The sequence below is a fragment of the Orbicella faveolata genome, unplaced genomic scaffold (assembly GCF_042242905.1).
Source record: "Orbicella faveolata isolate gen_17 unplaced genomic scaffold, um_ofav_v1 contig_14, whole genome shotgun sequence".
NCBI lineage: Eukaryota > Metazoa > Cnidaria > Anthozoa > Scleractinia > Merulinidae > Orbicella > Orbicella faveolata.
Window position 1 is genome coordinate 14,775,001 of NW_028301541.1, and position 19,092 is coordinate 14,794,092.

General features: G+C 37.1%; 3 long non-coding RNA genes across 3 annotated transcripts in view; all 3 read right to left on the reverse strand.

The window, feature by feature from the left end:
• The window catches only part of LOC149114133 (uncharacterized), a 477,513-nt gene that overhangs the window by 383,973 nt on the left and 74,448 nt on the right, over positions 1–19,092 (reverse strand). The window lies entirely within an intron of this gene.
• On the reverse strand, positions 7,692–10,470 carry LOC110061710 (uncharacterized). Its single transcript, XR_002298006.2, has 2 exons — positions 10,273–10,470; positions 7,692–8,047 (listed from the first exon to the last, which is right to left on the reverse strand). It is a non-coding gene; the product is annotated as an uncharacterized LOC110061710 (long non-coding RNA).
• LOC110061711 (uncharacterized) lies at positions 13,857–18,281 on the reverse strand. The gene is made up of 2 exons (XR_002298007.2): positions 16,166–18,281; positions 13,857–14,087 (listed from the first exon to the last, which is right to left on the reverse strand). It is a non-coding gene; the product is annotated as an uncharacterized LOC110061711 (long non-coding RNA).

The following is a 19,092-nucleotide window of genomic DNA, read 5'->3' on the forward strand; positions in this document are numbered from 1 at the left end:
AATAAGTCTCCTTCTCAAGTCCTTTTCACACCTATGAGTTGAATGCAAGAACTTAATGGTATAAAATGTTTCCAAACTGCTGCTCAGGGGTTACCTGCATGGGCTCTCGATAACAGAATGGAAAATGACTGTAACTTCACACTTGCACATTGCAGACCTATTTTCGTTTTGTTTTCAGGGTGTTCAATCTCAGAAGTGTGCGAGTTTTCAGGCCGCAATGGATGCTGGGCAACCTGTTAAAGTCGCCTTTGATGAACCTACAAGTCTAACAGACTGTAAGTTAAGCAGACTTCGTCTGTTTTCTTCAACCTCCCATGTAGTTTGCGATTAATTGTAAGCACTTCGGCGTTAATTCTTACTACTGTGGAACCTCGATTTAACGAACCACTATATAACGAAGTCCTCGAACGATTTTGCTGGCCCCAGTAATAATAAAATATATGGAAAAGAACCTCGATACAACGAAACCTCGTTGTAGCGAACATACATTTTGCGAGTCCCTTAGCCCTTCGTTATATGGAGGTTCCACTGTATTTGTAAAAAAAAAAAAAAAAAGAGAGATTGCAGATATCTGGAAAGCAAAGGGAGAGGTTTTGTTACTTTTTCATTTTAACAATAGGCCACGTTTGTTATATCAATATTATAACATGCCTCCGAGGCTTTCAGGACAAACTCCTATATTTGCTGGTGTTTTCAGTTGTATCCAAGTCTTTTTGGGGGGATTGAGGGACAAAAGGAACTTTAACAAATTTGCAATTTTGTCCTGAAAGCCTCGGAGCCAGGTTAGAATATTGACATATCGAACGGGGCCTGTTTACGGGGTTGGATGTAATTTGTTATCGTCAGATATGTGAGAAAAAAAAATTGATGACGTTGATGAATTATAATTGCTGATATCTACACTGATCATGGTGTTATTCTAACATATCCAGCACTAAACGTGCCAGAGGTCGGAAAGAACGCTTTTCATATTGCCAGAGGACTCGTAGACAAGTTAGTGACCGTCAGGTAATTAAAACATACGCACATAAATACAATCAACGTTCCCCGGTAAATAGGTATACAAAATGAAATAATTTTCTTATAAATTTTCTTATTAAATTAGATTATGAACTCTAGATTTCTACCACGTAATAGTTGACGAGGGTGCAGCCCGCGTCAACCATAACCCATAGAAATCTCGATCTCATACTCTAATTGTCTTAGTAAAAAAATCTACTAGTCGTTCAAAACTTTATCTAAATCGTCTACACCTACGCTTCGAAAACACAAAGGTGGCCGCCAGTTTGTTAGCAAGCACACACTGCTAGGCCACTCACTGTCTACAGCAGAATAGACAGTGAGTAGGGAAGCCAATCAGAGAATTGAACAGCATTCTTGATAGAACGCTAGTAGATTTATTGTAACTTTTCTTATCCAAATTCAGCGCCATTTATACAAAAGGCAACAAAATAATGCACTTCAGATTGAATAGCGAAGTCAGTGAGAAGTATAACGAACAAAGAAACTTAATTGAAATGTTTAAACTGAAGTTTAAGAAATACGTCTACCACGGCATAGCCCATTTTATGCATGATTAAGTATATTTACAATTAGTGCAAAGTTTCGACAAACGTTATTTTAGAGTAAATTATCGATAATAGTACCATAAGAAATGCATTGTACATCTAAACAAAAAGAGAATTTGTTTTATTTTTTTTTCTACTTCATTTCATTTCATTTTATTGTATTATATTTCATTTTATTTTATTTCATTTTATTTCATTTTACTTTATATTACTTTATTTTTATTTTATTTTATTTATAGTTTGACAATAAAACTAAAGGGGTACCAAATTCTAATGTGTGGAATAATTCATTTGGTCATTGCAACGCGCGACATGTTCAATTTATCACTTTTTTTTGCACTCCCAACAAGTAGTTCAACCTGCCAATACGAGCTAACACAAAAATCATATGCTTTTACCTCTGTAGCGAGGATGACATTGGTTCAGCCGTTTTGAAACTGACTGAAAGTGAACAAACCGTGGTTGAGGGGCCTGGGGCGGCTGGTGTCGCTGCCTTGCTAGGAGGATATTTACCAGAGCTGCGAGGAAAACGGTGAGGGAGAGTGTCTGGTAGAAAGAAACGTACATTAGGGAGCCTTGTAAACTAACGTGTTGTAAAAATGGCGTATACGCGTTTTAACGGGAAAGGTTTACAACGTGAGGCCTTGTACTTACCCATTTATCGATCGACTCCTGTTTGCATTACTGTGAACAACACATTTACAAAGTAATACATTTTTGCAGTAAGATATATTTTTTTCTGGTAAAGGAGCACCCATTTTGCTTTTGTCATTTATGCTAACAGCTACTTCGTGTAGGATGGACCCTAAATGGTTGACTTACTGAAGGCTTCAAATATATCTATAAATGCACTTAAGTTTCGCTCGGACCTCACAAGGAGCAGTGAAAACGAGCTGATTAACTGAGTGCATGGTATTCAACTATTAGCTTCTGAGCTCGAGATTTCTGTCGCGTGATAGTTGACGAGGGCGCAGCCCGATTCAACCATCACGCATAGAAATCGAGAGACAATAATCTAATCGTTTTAGTGTAAGTCTACTAATCCTTCAAAACTTTAACTAAATCCTCTTCACACACAGCCCTCGTCAACTATCACACGATAGAAATATCCAACTCATGATCTAGTTGTTCAATAGAAAAGGACAACGATATTATTATTCTGTTAGACACGTGGAAAACTTCACCCTCGCAAGCCCAGCTGTCATATTTTCATTCCATTCTCAGAGTGGCTGTACCTCTCTGTGGGGGAAATATTGACCCATCTGTATTGAGCTCTTGTATCGAAAAAGGACTAGTGCTGGATGGAAGACTGGTGCGAATTGTAATAACCGTAGATGAAAAATCCGGAGGACTGGCGCAACTTATTTCTTTGTTGGCTTCGGTAAGCGCACGGTAAGTTAGTTGGGCTCCTCTTTGTGAGATCAGATCAAGAGTAGTAATGTAGAATTATGGGCAAACAAGTGCTCGTACTCACCGCCAACGCTCAAAGCATCAGCTTTTTCCAATTTCATTTTCGCGGTTTCATTTCTCCCTTTATTAAATCCATTTTGAAATCACTGGTTATCCTTGCAATCTGATTGGCTCTCAGTGGTGCGATTTATTCACGAATCGCACTATTTTTTGCCCTAAATCGCATCTTTTTCTCAGCCAATGAGAATAGGACAGTAAAACAAAACAAGAAATCAGATTTCAAGATTAGTTTGAATTAATCCATAAAATTTCAGGAAAATGAAAGGCAAAAAGCCATTGTGTGAAGAATTTTGCAACTACTATTGCCAAAACTTTGTTGTTATTGTAGTTTTTTTCCAAAAAAATTGACAAATTCAATTAATTACAGTTTCTGAATGACGATTATGAGCTCCTTCAGGCTGATGACCTACTTTAATGGAAGTTTCCAACTTTCAGTGTCCATTTTGACGAATATTTTGGCGATTTTTCTTCAACATCTGTTCAAGATCTGTACGATACTGAGTCCAGTAAAACATAAACAAACGAAAACCACACAACAACAAATTCAGAGCCATCTCAAGAAGGTAGATGTTTCCAGGTTTCTGGTAGTTTCAAACGAGGCAACAAAAGAGCTCAAATCTGTCGCTGTGAATAAACATAGTCAAAATACGCCACATTGCACAAAATAGAGAATGAACGAACGTCTTACGAAGCCGGTGCCAGTCCCGACATCTTTGAAATATCTTAAAACAAATGACGCCGCAAGAACTTGACAAGGTCCTGAGTATTGCGTCCTACGCCGAGGTCACAAAAAGAAACGGAGATGATAACGAGCTGGACTCCCTTAAAATCATGCCATTGAACGGTATTTAAAAGAAAAAACAAACGTACTATCCACTGGGCATCGTGCACTCGAGGGAGTTTCACAACTCAAAAGAAATCGATCGCAGAATTACACAGGATATGCACCTTCAAATTCCTTCTCCAAAGACAATGAAAAGTCTCAGCCTCAACCACAGAAGAAAGGAAGGCCTTCCATAATTGATTCAGGTGACGAGAACTGAATTTTTATACCTGAAGTAGACTATTTTCGTTCTGACTTCAGAACTGCTTGTTTCTTTGTCATGCTCGAATGAGGTTTCGTCACATGACACGTTTTGCATACTAAATGAGACGTAAAGGCGTTTGCGGTTCCGCTTTTTTTAACAAACCGGCTACTGGAACAATGTACCAAATATCTAAAATTTAAGGCGATAAAACAGTGCGATTTCAAAATGGATCTAATTAAGTGGCAATTGAACTTCGTGTCGCGCAGTTTTGGTCTGAAATCATACCTGTGATTTCAGACGAAATTGCACTCCACTCAGTTCAATTACCATTATTAATCAAGTTCAGTTTGTTAATCAAGTATTGCTGGTCTTCCTGGTGGGTATTTAGTGTATGACCCCAACTCTAGGTTTTTTACTCTCCTAGCAACTCCTCCTTGCCCCTAGCATTTCGACGATACCTATTTACCTTCCCCGTAAGAGAGAGCTTTTTTCATGAGGGTTATGGATTTTGTGCAACAACACGACACAACGTCACTCCGATCAGGGCTGAAATCCTTCCCCGTGGATCCAGAATTAATCAACTGAACAACCCTAAAGCCACACTAGCTGGGAAACAGCTCACTATAATCATGTATCTTTGTTTATTGTTAGGATCCGAGATATGACTCAAGAACGTGTACTAATCGACGACAGCATTTTCACTTTAAAGGTAGTTTTATTTAATTTTGTTGTTGTTTTCCTCTGGGTTTACCAACATTTTTGTAGGCAATTCATTGATTTCATTAAATTCCCATTTTAAGCCGTGGACATGGTTTTGTTAAAAAGGGTTTTTATGTGCTTATTGTCAGAAGGAAGATTGTCGTTGTGAAGAGGGGCGAGGTTTATTACCCCACAGAAAGAAACTTTACGTTTCAAAATTGGTTGGGATAATATTTTAGAAGTGATTTTGCATCAGACATATTGTAAGTGATGTCGGTAAGAAAATCAAATGGTAAAACTAACTATTGATCACAGACACAGACGCAGAGACTTAACTGTCCTTTAACGACTCTGAAAACAACAACAAAATTCTTTCTAAGTGTTATACTCAGGAATTTGATGGTTATCAGGGGGGCTCAATTTGTTTTTGGGATATGGGGTTTTGGAGGACAGGGGATAAAAGCCACAAGGGGGGTATTTCCTTCTGGAGGAAGCTCATTGCAAGACGTTTACGGCAGTTGGAATACTTTATCGGTATTACACGTCGTTTTAACACCTCTCTCAGACTTTCTGTTGTTTATTTAACAGTGCAATATCTTGGTCGAGGTTAGAGATTTCAAGCATGCGCAGTCTGTAAAGTGGACTCTAGAGAGCGCCTACAGTGACGTGTTATGGAATTCCCGAACCAACGAGAACAGCCTGCATAACATTTGCAATAGCATCTGAGATCCAGAGTTTTGCTACAAAATAACAGTATGAAAAGAACGTTTTAACTTATATACTATTGCTAGGCAGGGCTTGTGGAATAACAGGGATATTGAGAGATGATTACAAACATCTAAGTGATCTTTTCCATTAGTAGAGGATAAACTTCTTTGTTGCACATCAAGCAGTGTTAATCGGTTTTTGTAGAGAAAAATTAAAAACAGGGTCAGTTAGATTCAGCCACTCATGTTCTCGCTCTGTTAACGTGTAGGGTTAGACAGAAGGTTTTGGCCCTCTAATAAAATTTCATTTCTATGTTAAAACTTTTGCGCGAGTACTAACAGATACCAACACAACTTAATAACCGGAAGGAAAAAATAAACATAAAAAATCACCACTCTTTTGTATATAGCTTTTGTAAAAGTGGAAATGGAAGCCCCGTAAGATTTAGATGACTCTTAAAGGCCGCCGCACACTAGCCGATTAATTGTCGGCTAGTGTGCGGTGAATTCAGACAAGTCTGCGACAAGATCGGGGTTTGTCGGGCGATATCTGACACTGCTAGATCTCAAAACGTCTTGTCGAGCCTTGTCGGCTAGTGTGCGGTGGACTACGACAATGTGTCGGGGCTCGCGCGCGCCTCAACCAATTAGGAAATGCCATGAGAGTTACGTCAGTGGAATAGGCGCCATCTTGATTTTGGATGACTCGGCCCCAAGCCTAAACGCGTTTAGTCGCGACAAAAAATCCCCTAGTGTGCGAGAAGCTGATGTCCTGACAAATTTTAACCTGATTTGACCCCGACAAAAAATCTGTAGTTCTACGACAAAAAATCGGCTAGTGTGCGGCAGCCATAAGACTTCTGAGTTCACACGCCTTCCCACCTTCAGTAGAAGGTTCATATTAAAACAAACTGTTTCTTTTGTTGTATCGAACTATCTACTCAAAATTTATCGTCTTTTCATTTACACCAGTATGATTGAGAGTATTTTGTGCTGTGTGCAGTAATAATGCAGTCAGCAAACCTCGTTACGTTAAGGTTGCGTGCTCAAATGTTCGGGCGGGAAAATTACCTCGAGACCATTTTTAAATACATACAGCTCAATGGCGTCAGCTGTCTCATGAACTCAGCGCGGAGTGGTAACTGAACGGATTTTAGTTCACCGCGCACTATCTTGTCGCATCGTCGTGCATTACGTATAAACTTTGCCTACTTCTACTTTCAATCCTGTTGTCGCCGGTTAACCGGTCAGTGGTTTATCACCACACCTCAAACCCCTTTCGTACTTGAGCCATGCGTAAGGATGATCTGTCGCTGGTTTGGTAGTTGATATTTGTAGTTGATAGAGTGCCGATATAAAGATTAGTTCCCCGTCTCGTTTAAAGTAACGTAAATTTTGCAATGCAACTTCAGCACATTAATTTGGCCCCTCGAGCCGGATTTGAATTAGCGATCTAAAGCCAGAACGTACCCAGGTGGATGCGCACTTCTATAAGGCAGTTACTGTCCTTGCTTTTTGATCTTTTATAAGATCAATTTCTCAACATGAAATTGTACAAATTTCCGATTTTGCTGAACTGTCATTTTGATTGTTCAAAACAGAACAACATTATTTTTACCCCAAGGTATCTTTTAGGGTTGTATTCAAAGAGTAGAAAACACTCTCGCAATATCCGTCCGTCATAAAATCTTGCTACATTTCTTTATACTCATAGATTAATGCATTTGTTACATTAAGCTCTTATGAACAACAACATACAAATTTCCTATGCCTATCTCTGCCCAAATATCGAGACAGTTTCACTTTGACCTTCACAATCCAAATTGTCATAACCTGTATGCTTGATCATAACAGATAGTTTAAAATCCGGAGTTTCAGTAATTCGTATAGCATGATCGTCTAACGGTTAAGGCCATTTTCGATCTTTTCCCTTGGGATATTAAAAGTTTAGCATAGGTGTCAGGGAAGGGTCACATCGTTTGATTTCCAAGGGTCATCGGAAAAGAATTTCTCCCAACATCATCTTGAGGTAATTAAGCATTAGTTCGTGGTACCGGTGATCGTCTAGGTAAGGGCAGTTCTAAAAAGATCTATTTTTCACTAACAAAACTAACTTCGCCCTGATGTTTCTTAATAGGGTCAAAGGAACACTTAAAAAAGCTCGAGAGAAAATGTTAGTTAGGCCTAGTGATACCCGTATATTTTATTACATCATAGGCTTGTGTGTGTAATTAATTTATTGAAGGTTTTTCCTCTTCAATTTTTTTTTACATTTGCATCGTAAATGGGTAATTCCGAATTTACAATTAATAGTATTTTATACACAAATTTAATCAATCGCTCTCCGTAAAATTTAAACTGTCCGCCTGCATTTTTGTAAGCGGTCGATATTTTGCGAGCTGTTGTCATTGCGTTTGGGTACTCAGTAATATGTTCCTAGTTAATTTTAATGTCAATTGTTGATCGTAGCTTCTCGGGAATTCTCCACCGTCTTGGATCTTCGGACCAATTCCTTCGCGGCCTCCGAACAGATTTCTTGCGTTTGACGGCAAACGCGGTCTAGTGATTGATACACCTGAAGAATAGGAAAATCGAATGCAATCAATATTAACCTCCTGACTTGGAATATGCATGTTACTTACTAAGGCCCCGCCCACACGTATCCGGCTATTTTTGAATCCGCAACTTTTCCTTTCCGGATTCAAAATTTTCCCCGTGCATACGTAGTGTATTCAAATCGAATTCGCCTGACAACACGCATCCGATGGTATCCGGATTCACTCTAGAGAAACTAGGACACGATTCTGTTACGTCATCGGATTCGAAAATTCACCGTCCGCACGTTATCGGATTCGTTGCGGATTATTTTTTTCCACTCTAGAGATCGGATTCAAAAACATCCGGTTTCGCTGTCGAATTCGCCGGATGCGTGTGGACGGAAGCCGTATCCGGAAAGAAAAAGTTGCGGATTCAAAAATATCCTGATACGCGTGGACGGGACTTAAGTATTCTATCAAAAGAACTGAGCACAAGCATGCTTCTCCCAAGCACTTGTAAATGGCAACATAGTTACAGTGTAAACTTTTGCAGCACTGAATGAGAAACTTTGTAAAGTGGTACAATGTATTCCCAATGTTGATGCAGCATGTTATACAAAAAGAAAATTTGACACAAGCAGAAACGTAGTCTGCATCCGCGTTTTGATATCCAGTTCAGTCTTAATACAAGGTTATTTTCTTTCACTAATGCTTAGAACTTGCGCTTCTAGAAGTATAAAAGTACTTTTTAAAGTAGGAAAAAGTTGTTGAAAAGTAAAGTGCGTTGGCATAAATAGGCGGTCGTAAGCAATTAATCATTTGTCAAATGTTTCTGCAGAAGCAATGACAGCTGAAAGTGACATGATAAGCCTGCGGCTGCGATCGGTCTTTTTCGGCTGCTACTTCATATCACCAAAGTTAAGTAAATATTATAATTTCTCTCCTGGTTATTATACTCGCAGGCTGGAGTATTATCGGACAAGATTTTTTTTTACATTGGCAACAATCATGGTCAAATCTAGAATCATTAAAATTATCTGTAGTGATCAGTTGTTAGGCGCACAGAGACAAATTTCCTTGCCAGTGACTTCTTTATTCTCATCACCTTTCTTCATAACATTTTAGAAATAATATAAAGAGAAACTAATTCTCGATCAGTCTGTGTGTAAACAGTGTCTGGCAAATAGAGCGGCATCGAAATATCCGTTTTATGTTCGAGCAAATTCAAAACTTAACTGAAGCAGACAATTTTTTTGAAGTATGCATCCTTGAAGAAATACAGATTAATAGTGTTCAATAATTCATTGGTCAGCTTTTAGCATAACCAAAACGAAGAATAATTAGTTTATTTCAATGCAAACTTTGGTTTTATTTTCCTACAAAATGATGTCATGTAAAAGATTAAAAAAGCTTCCCTGCCTTGCTAATAGTATTTTTCATTATAATTTGTGAATTTCTTATAATTTCTGCAGCAGTTTTCTTTTTCTTTTTTTTTTTTTTTTCCAGCTTTATTCCGCTGTCAAGACTCCATATTTCAATCACTGAGCTGCTATCTACCGTAGATACATTAATATTTTGAAGTTTAACGTATTAACGCACTGAGTCGATATAGTATAAAGTACAAACCGAACTACTGTAATTTTCTAAGCTTCGAATATTGTGACAATGAATTGTTTAACATTTTAGCCGTACGTGAGGCTCCTAAAATATGGCCTCAGTGAAGAATCCTTTGTACTTTTTCATTGTATGTTACGTTTTGTTTCACTGAGTTTTAATTTAAAGCCAATATTTAATATAAGCCAAGGAATGTAGTATGTCTGAAATGAAGTTGTACCAAGTTCGTTAAAAGAACACCTGTATTTTAAAGGCGGAAAATTTCTTATCTGAAAAAATTGAAAAAATTCGCTTGAACAGTCGAACATCTTGTTTAGAAATATTAGGAAAAGTTGGGATTTTGCAAAGGTTGATAGCCTCTTAAAATTACATTTCACTTGAAACGGAAGAAATAAAATATTTCTATGAAATCTCGCACTTCGAGCCTTAAATGAAATTTTTCTTCAACTGAGATGAAATGTTACTGGAAAGGCTTCGCTAACGTTTTTGTTAAATCTTGAAAATTATGAAGAGGATAGCAAAAGAGAAATTAAAATCACTTAATATGACTTACACTATAAATTTCTACTGTTCAACAATATTTCTTCTTTTTAAAACCAGCAACTGTAAAACGGTAAGCCACCGAGGCTAACAAACATTAATAACTCACCTTGTTGAACTGTCTTTTTCCTACGTTTCCGATCCCTGCAGTAAAACACTCAGATTCTGAAAACAAAGTTACAGTAAAAAACAGGACAAGGAACATCATGGCTGCCTTCATCTTGTTGGTTGATGTGGATACACTGCGAGGTGATGGCTTGATTGACCCGAGCTGGAATGGTCGTAGAAATGTGAAGATTACGAAGTTGTCGGCTTCTTTTATAACGACATATCGAGGAAATTGGCGTTGCATTCAATAGAATTAAAACACTGTTTGCTCACAATTATTCCATCCTTGTTAAAGAAAGGAAGAAGAAAACTCAGTTGTCTTCATTAGCTGCTTCTCATCTAGCGCGTTTCCGCAAGCCTTTCTTCTTCGAGAGGTAATTTGAATAGCGCAAATAGCTTCCGAAAGTAATGGCGGCCTCTTTTGATTGGTCATGGTCGATCTCAGGTACATTATCCCAAAGCGATAATTAGAAAATTACAGAAAGTACCGCAATAGCTTGCGTGGAGTTTTGCTGTCGACGGAAATTACGAAACTCTAAAATGATTCCACAGACTTGTTAGTGAACGAGAATTATTGTTAAAGTAAACATTGAACAATTTGCTTTTGTGTTTTTCCGGAAAGCTCTTAAAGTATTCGGGTAAAGCCTTTTAGATATGTTATCTGTAGCAGTCAAAATGTAATTGACCAAATAAATACCTGGTTTCTTCGTACACGGAATAATGTTTGCATAATTTTTTCAGATGTTTAATTTATTTTAAAGTCAATGTAATTATATGGGATGATAATCCCAGAGAGATAGGAAACTTTGCCGCCCCTCTGTCGTAAAACGTCTCTTAAAAGTTGGTTTGGCTTTCTATTGTTTTCAGCTCCTTTTCAATGCCAAGCAGCATTTTCTATTAACCTCCCCCGATTTCGCCGACAATATTTCCTAATTACTTTGGCCTTGACAACTCCGAATTCGCCCACTTCTTTCTCAAAATCAGGAAGAAATTGCCTGAACTTAAAACTTTCGAAAACTAGACACGAATCTTGATCTTATCTCTTTCATTCCAGGAAGTTAATTGAAGATTCACTCGTAAGCAACGGTTAAAAATGTTCAGTGAAATGTTCGAACGTTCTCAGATCACAAGTTTGTATCGGTAAAGTTTGATTTTGAATTTAAAGGTTCTAAATTTAGCCTCAAGACTTTCCCTCGTTGATGATTTCAAAATCTTTCACTTGATGATTGCAAAATATAATGTTTCAACGTGAACAAAGCACTACTAGCCGAAAACCGTGTTTCTTAATATTATTATTGTTACTGTTGCGCTTGTTTATCATCTGTGATTGAAAATAAACTCATTTTCAAAATCAAAATATATATTTGTTTAATTGACAAGATATCTCACTTGGTGTAATAAACTTTATATTAGTTTTATCATCTGAAAATCGCCTGACTGCTGGTCACTCTTTGTTTAGCTCTTGGGGAAACTCTAATTTATTCGATCCGAACTATCTCGCGGAGATAATAACGTGGTCACATTATTATCACAAAAACTTTACCTCCGCAAAAGGCTTACTTTTCAATTGTCATTTTAAACTCTTCTGTTGATAGATTTTAAGTTGGTTTATCATTTAAATCACACAATTGGTTTTACTTGTGTAGTTTTAAAAAGGTAGGGAAATGCGGCTTCAAATATGGAATAATTATTGTATATCCAACATTTGCCGCAGAAATAGAGTTCAAATAAAATAATATAATAATAAAGAGATTTATCGTTATCATAATCAACTCTTGCGGAAAATTTCTCCTCAGTGTATGTTTTTGCACTCTTAATGTTACTGTTTGCAGTTATTCATTCCTTCATGGAAGAAAATTGCATTTACAAAATCAGTTTTGAACCAACATAAATTTTCAGGCAATGTTAACGGCCTATTAATCCATTAAACCCACTTTTTATATGTTGTATTCATCTCTGGCACCTTTGACAAACATTCTATTTCTTCCGAATCTTGCAGCTGCTGCCCAGAACATAGCGTAATTTGCAATTATCGTACCTTAATATAATGTAAAACAATGTTTTAGAGGCTTCGTGAACATTTTTGTGGTTCCATGTGAAATGAAAATTTCAGATTTGTAAGTGAATCGTTTTATAAGTTAATCCAATGCCAACACATTTGGAGCGTAGTAATTGCTTGCCTGTTTTGCCTGTGTGAACCCAAATGAGGGAAAAGGCACTGGTTTAAATTGAAAGTGGTCAAAACCTCAACATAATTATTTCTTGTTTTCTTGTTCTTTTCTTCCGTCGATGGTCAAAGCCTGTGTCGTTTAAGATGTTCAATTCAAAAGTCCATAACCTAGTTATAAACTACTAAAATTCTAAAAATTAAAACGACACTCAGGCCATGACGCATAAAGTGAATTCAGTGACTACCAAAAAACATTGTTTTAAAAAGAATACAAAGCCGTTTTGCTGTAATTATATTTTCAAGAAATCAAGGTAAAAACGATTTAAATATTATATTTAAAGATCTAAGGATTTAAATTGGTTAGTGCTTTTCTAGCCAAATCCGTTTTTAAAGTTGTTTGAAAATGTTTAGGATAATGAAAACGAAAAATTTAATTTGAAACTTTAATTACCCGCAGACGTACAACTGGATTGAGGGGAGGGAGAAGAGAGGGGGTTTTCAGTAGTTGTTCATCATCTCTCGCAGAAAATTTGATGGGTCAACTGTTGCCATAGCAACCGCATTTATTTGATATGCCAGTCTAGTCAAATTTTGTCTTTCGAAAACTTCTTCGTTTGTTCCAGTTTTAAATACAATAATTGCAAAATAAGCGCATTGTCACTTTTCATTTTGATTTTGAATTTTCAATCAACTTACATTATTTTCAGACTAAAATACCAAATTTTTCGTTCGTTTTACTTCCTTATGCTTACGCTTCGATTCATTCATTTTTATCTCAAGGTTTTCTTATCTCGTACAAGCACCTAGTACTGTTAACCTGGAAAGTGATTCTGGGTGAGACAATATCGTTTCATTCTCCGACATTTTGGGCCAGGCTGATCAAGAATTTTGATGATAATCAAAGGTACTGGAAGCGCTGGACATATACTAGCTCTTATAGTCCGAAAAGCCTCAGCTTCACAATGGGGCGTGGCCCAGAACAAGGCAAGATATAACGACCGCACTGGGCCTGGAATCCCATACAGCCGGACTTTATAGATGGGGTGCTATTCCATTACAGGGTTACCCCCAGCATTTAGCTCTCTGGTACCCATTTGGACACCTGGGTGAAAAAAGGCATTGTGAGAGTAAAGTGTCTTGCGCCCAAGAACATATCCAACTCGATGACTGGCCCGAGCAGGGCTTGGACTCGGACCGCTCGATCTGGAGTCAAAGCAAGATCTGCCACGCCATCTTGTTCCCACTTGAAAAGGGCCAACTTGAAACTCTTTTCAAGTCTAAAAATCTTGCAACTATTTACAGAAATTAATGCTTTCTTTTTATCGACATGTCATGGCAAAATCCTCGCTCAAACAAAATAGAGCGCAAAAATTGGTGAAAATAGGGTGAAACGGGAATCAGAGGAGAAAATGTCATAAGTTAGCGGATTTTTATTGTAATTATTTTACACAAGGTAGCTGACAAAACATTTCGATTCACATTCGTCCAAATTGTCCGGTTTCCCACTGCCGTAACAATTTCTCTTCACGTCATAGCCCACAAATCTCGCGCACGTAAAATGGCGTCTGATATGTTCTCTCTCCAGACCTTTTAGAAGTCAAAGTACCTCGTACGTAATGGCAAACCAGTTGAAGTTCTCTTCGAGTCTGTACGGAAAACATTACAAATAAGCTATTTTAGAAATGTTATATATGGTAAATGTTAAACTGAGTACGTGAAATGAAAAATGATAAATGACATTCGTTCAACAAGGGTACAAAGTAAAAGGTCATGGATTGGGCTGAAATCTGTCGAGGACTCAGATTTTTCTTCTATTTTTCCCATGCTCGTCACAACAGATCAGAATTTTCATTTTCTCATATCATACGCCAGCGTTGAAATGTACTATCTTTCTTTATCTCCCTCCACCTAGGTAGCTTTTGCTGACCCCAGAGTATGCAGGGCACGTGTGACATATTACAGCAGCTCAATCACGGTATTTTGAGTTATTTTTGCCACGTACAAAATTCACTTTAAATTGAAAGAAACCTGAAAATAGTAGTTTTACTAAGCTATAAAAACACCAAACAGACAATTTAATGATAAACCATAAAGGAACAAGGATGGTTAAGGACGGAGAAGAATAACACAGATTGCAAACAACGAACTTGAAAAATTTAGGTAAAACTTTTTAAGATACACAAACCGTGACGCGGCTCCTTTAACCTAGTAATGACGAAGCGCCTTGTGTCTCCTGTGTCTCAGCGGTCAGAGCAAGTGAGAGGGTTCCGGAAGCTCATGTGATATACCCCTGCCTCTTAGCAACAACATTTACATCTTTGTCAACCACATCAGATTTTATGAGAACGCGAATCCTCAGCAAGTATTGTGATTTCCAAGGTTCTCAATGAAAGCTGTCGAAATTGCTCAGAGAAATTGCGAGAGAATTTGTTTTGATTTTCGCCAGGTTTTATCACATGGCCAATTTTAATCATTTTCCTTTGAGTTTCAATCCTGTACTTTCATGGATTGAGCGTAGTGTAATTTCTCCTCATAGTACGATGTATCTATCTCAACGAAACAGACGCAAAGAATATAGAAACCATCAATTAACCATGGATCAAAATCTCCATGTACAACAAATTTTCCCGCCGAACTAACATTTAAATGAAATATAGAGCTACTGAAGATGAATTGACATTACGAGATTGAAACAGGGAGTTGAAGTTAAGTGATTGCATTTAAAGCTTGGAGCTCAATCACACAAAACAATTACAGGTACACAGGTGTTGTAACTCAGAAAACATGAAAACCAAATTTAGAGCTAGGACACAAAGCCGGCGGCAACGTCACACGGACGCCATTGAAGAGAACTGTTTCTTTCATTTGCCCGCCGGTAAAATTAAACTTTGTGAATATCCGCTTCAACAACGTAGTCTGTTTTTTGGTATAAACAGCTATTCTATTTCACACTCTCTAAGACATAATTGTTTCTGTGGCTACTGTGGCGTGGAATCTTTTTTATATAGATTTTCCCTATTGAGATGTTTGCCTTCAAACAAGTAACGTAATTTACATTGCATTCAAAAGTAATCTCTACTTTTTGAAGGTTAACAGGGAAAGTTAATTAACAGACACGTGGCGCATTTTGTTTCTTTTAACCAAAAAAAACAATAATTCAGTTATACAATTTTTATGCTTATTTTAACGACGATCATATTTTTTTCGGCATGTACTCGACCCTTTTTTTAGCTGCTCGCCTTTGAAAGCATTTATAATCAGTTTTCCTGTTACTATGTACACAGAGTTATGCTAGTCCAAATTTTTCTCTAATAAACTCGAGATCCTTTTTTATTCGGCTCCACTGCGTATGAAAATAGTAAAGACATCAAAAGCTTTCTTTTCTATCTGGACGAAAGAGAAAACTTCCTCGCGCATTCGTAAGTTTAAATGTTTTCTTTTTCTCTACTTTTAAAAGAAAGAACTTTGATGGCAGAAACATAGAAATAAGTCTTCCCAACAACACCTTCTCATTTCCGTGTGCAAGTGCCTTAACCAGTGGCATTTCATGTTTATTCTAATGATTTGCAATTTTAGAGTTGTTTCAGTTGTCGCCCAAAAGTGTTGAAAGTAAAATTGGTTAAACAAATAACTGCTGTCATTCATTGGAAATATTTCCTTAACATTTCCTCTGCCACGATGTGAAGTAGAACGACAAACGATTTTCTGTGACAAGTTAGTTTACCTTCACAGCAAGATCTCGCTTTCCTTTCATTCCCATATTACCGATGCCTGCCGTAAAAGCTTTTGATCCACAAATCGCGGCAAATAGCACAAGCAGGCCAACTAGAACCGTCGATTGATTCATTGGTAATCTGTGTTGCTCGGCGCCTTCTCTAACTTTCTGAGTGATGCAAATTTCCGTGGTTGTCTTTTCTAGTGTTCTCCACTGAATACGTCGATTCCATCTGGGAGAATTACTCCAGTGGGCGGAAATTAGACCATTGTTTATCTATATCCTGTTTTTTTCATTGTAAAGTGTCCCGGCTTTTCTTTGACGTGTGCCTTAGAGAATAACCTGGACAAGTTTGTTTTCAATGTTAGGAAACGATTTTTAAAATATGTGCGATATTTCCACCCTTAATTTATACCTTTGATCTTGCAAATTATTCAAGTGAAGCTTTTCTCTCTTTCTCGAAAGGATAGTTGATATTCTAGATCCCTCAAAATGAATTTTTAAACATGGCAAGACATGCAGCATGTAATATGCGTTTAACTAAAGAGTGAGTTTGAATTTTTAATTTTTAATTGGCGTAAGTTATAAAACAATAGAAAGGATATCAAGCTGGAACAGTTTTAAAAAGGTACTGAAGTTTTTCCTTTGTCATGCTAAAATAAAAGCCTGCGGGTTATCTAAACTAGAAAAAAAGAATAAATAAACAAATTTAAACAACTTACAACCCGCTCCATTACTTGCTGAAGTCGCAAAGATACCTATTCGCATTTATCTACCTTTTTATCAGTTTCGCAATTTATCTGAAACGATACATTTTTCTTCTATTTAGTATTGACTAAACCACAAAGAATTCAACCCTATGACCTATAAAATATATCGATTTCTAATCTTGTTACAAAGGAAAACATAAAAGCATTAATTTTGAATTTAACTTACCGCTTTTTTTATGTAGGTTTTTTTGTGGTCACCCCTCACGCGGCTGGCGATAAGTGGGGCTGTTTTTTGTTTGATTTTCAGAGTGTTGAAGTCTATTCAGTAACAAAAGATTCAAACAATACTGATATATCTCAATTAACTACCAATTAGAAACGAAAGATAATTTCGCCGGAGAAGGAAAATTTTAATCTTAGGTAATGTTAATTGTAACCAAAGTTTAGTAATGGGTTAAGGAACAGACTACAAATCCATTAGCAGATACATGAGTTTTTAATATGTCTGTCTGAAAGTTTCGCTTTTAAATGGATCCTTTTCTTCTTCTTATAACTGTATTTTGATAAAAAGTATAGCACTGTAAAACTGCATAGACAAAAGAAGCGAGTGCGCGGTCTTCATCTGTGCGGCATCGCATAGATTGACGCTCTGGAGTCAGCTTTCGCTTGCCATGACGCAGTTGTTTTTCAATTGTTCATAATCCCACGAAGCCTACTAGTTTCGCAGTGCCAATACTACAGCTATAATTCAGTTCGTCAACAAATTAATAAGTACATCTTTTCGACTTTTCCGGAAAAACACACACCTCTAAACGAGATGAGTTGAACAAAATTTACAGGGGAATATAATATCTTTTGTGACAGTGAAACAGGTTTTAGTTTAAATGGGCCATAAATTGAATTATTGGATCCTTCCTCGTATTTTAAACTCTATTAACTTTGTCGCTTATTCGCGGAGAGAACCGTCTGCTAAAAGCAACAATCTATACATTTTAGCACATATGAGATCTTGCAACTGATATAAGCCAGAAAAGAGCGCCCACAAACTTTGGACGCGTTCAAACTACGTAGCAATAGACAAAATTAAAGATAGCGACACAACTTAATTTGCCAGCTTAAAATTAAATAAAATACAACTTAATTTACGTTAAATTAAAGTTGTAAAAGTATCCTAGAACTCGAACAAATGCAAAATTTGTTTTTATTGACGGCGCGGTGCGTGAGCAGGTGTTCATTTCTAACTGAAGCGGTGTCTTTTCAACTTTAGTATTAGGAAAATTTGGGAAGAAACATATGGCAAAGATACGCTTGGCAACAAAGAAGACACAATATAACGTGAAACATAGCTCCATGTTGTTCTTCTTTCTGTAAAATAAGAGGGATATATTTAAGGCATGTTTTTGTATTGTAATAGCACAATTGAACGAATTCGAAGCTATCTTGAATAAAAAATGATTTGGTTAACTAAGCGTCTCCACTCAACCAAATGCAGCTTTTGTTTGTAATTTTCTGTTTATTTCGCAGTCTGAGTAACATACGGGTCTTTGTAAGTAATCAACCCATACCTCGCTTTGTATTATTCTAGTTTTTTTCAAAATTACTTTAAGGGAAACCATCACAACGAGTTTCCCGCTTTTGGGATCGATTCAAACAATACTAAAATTATGAATGAGTGCCATCGCTGGTACACTCAATCACTCAATATTTGTACAGTGCAGAAAATACTCGTTGGCACAATTTTTGTATTTTTCTTTGTTTTATAATAATATATTACCATGCACTTATACGAAGGATAATAACAAATTGTACCAAGGGTAAAATTGAACCACAATTTTGTCTTAGATAAGTAACCTTGCACAAACCCGGTGCGCCTGAAATTTGAAATGGCCTGTGCATTAGGATTCAGCAGGCGTGAAAAGCTCTGCTGTCTTAACTTCAAATGCATCAGTGTTAACAAGCGAATAGGCATTGAAGGCATTGAGGTCAGACAACGGCATTAAATATTCACGAAAGAGGATATATAACTCCAAAAGCGATATCATGTTGAAAAAAGTCAACAATATGACGTATTTTATGTCAGCAGTTATTAATTTGGCGCCAAAAATGGGTCCACCGCGTTCGGCAACTCGCTCTTCGATCGCTGTCGCCAGGAAGATTAATAGTTGTGTTATTTTGAACAAAACGTGCTGTTCCTCGTCAAATTAAACCCTGAATTCTAGAATTTAA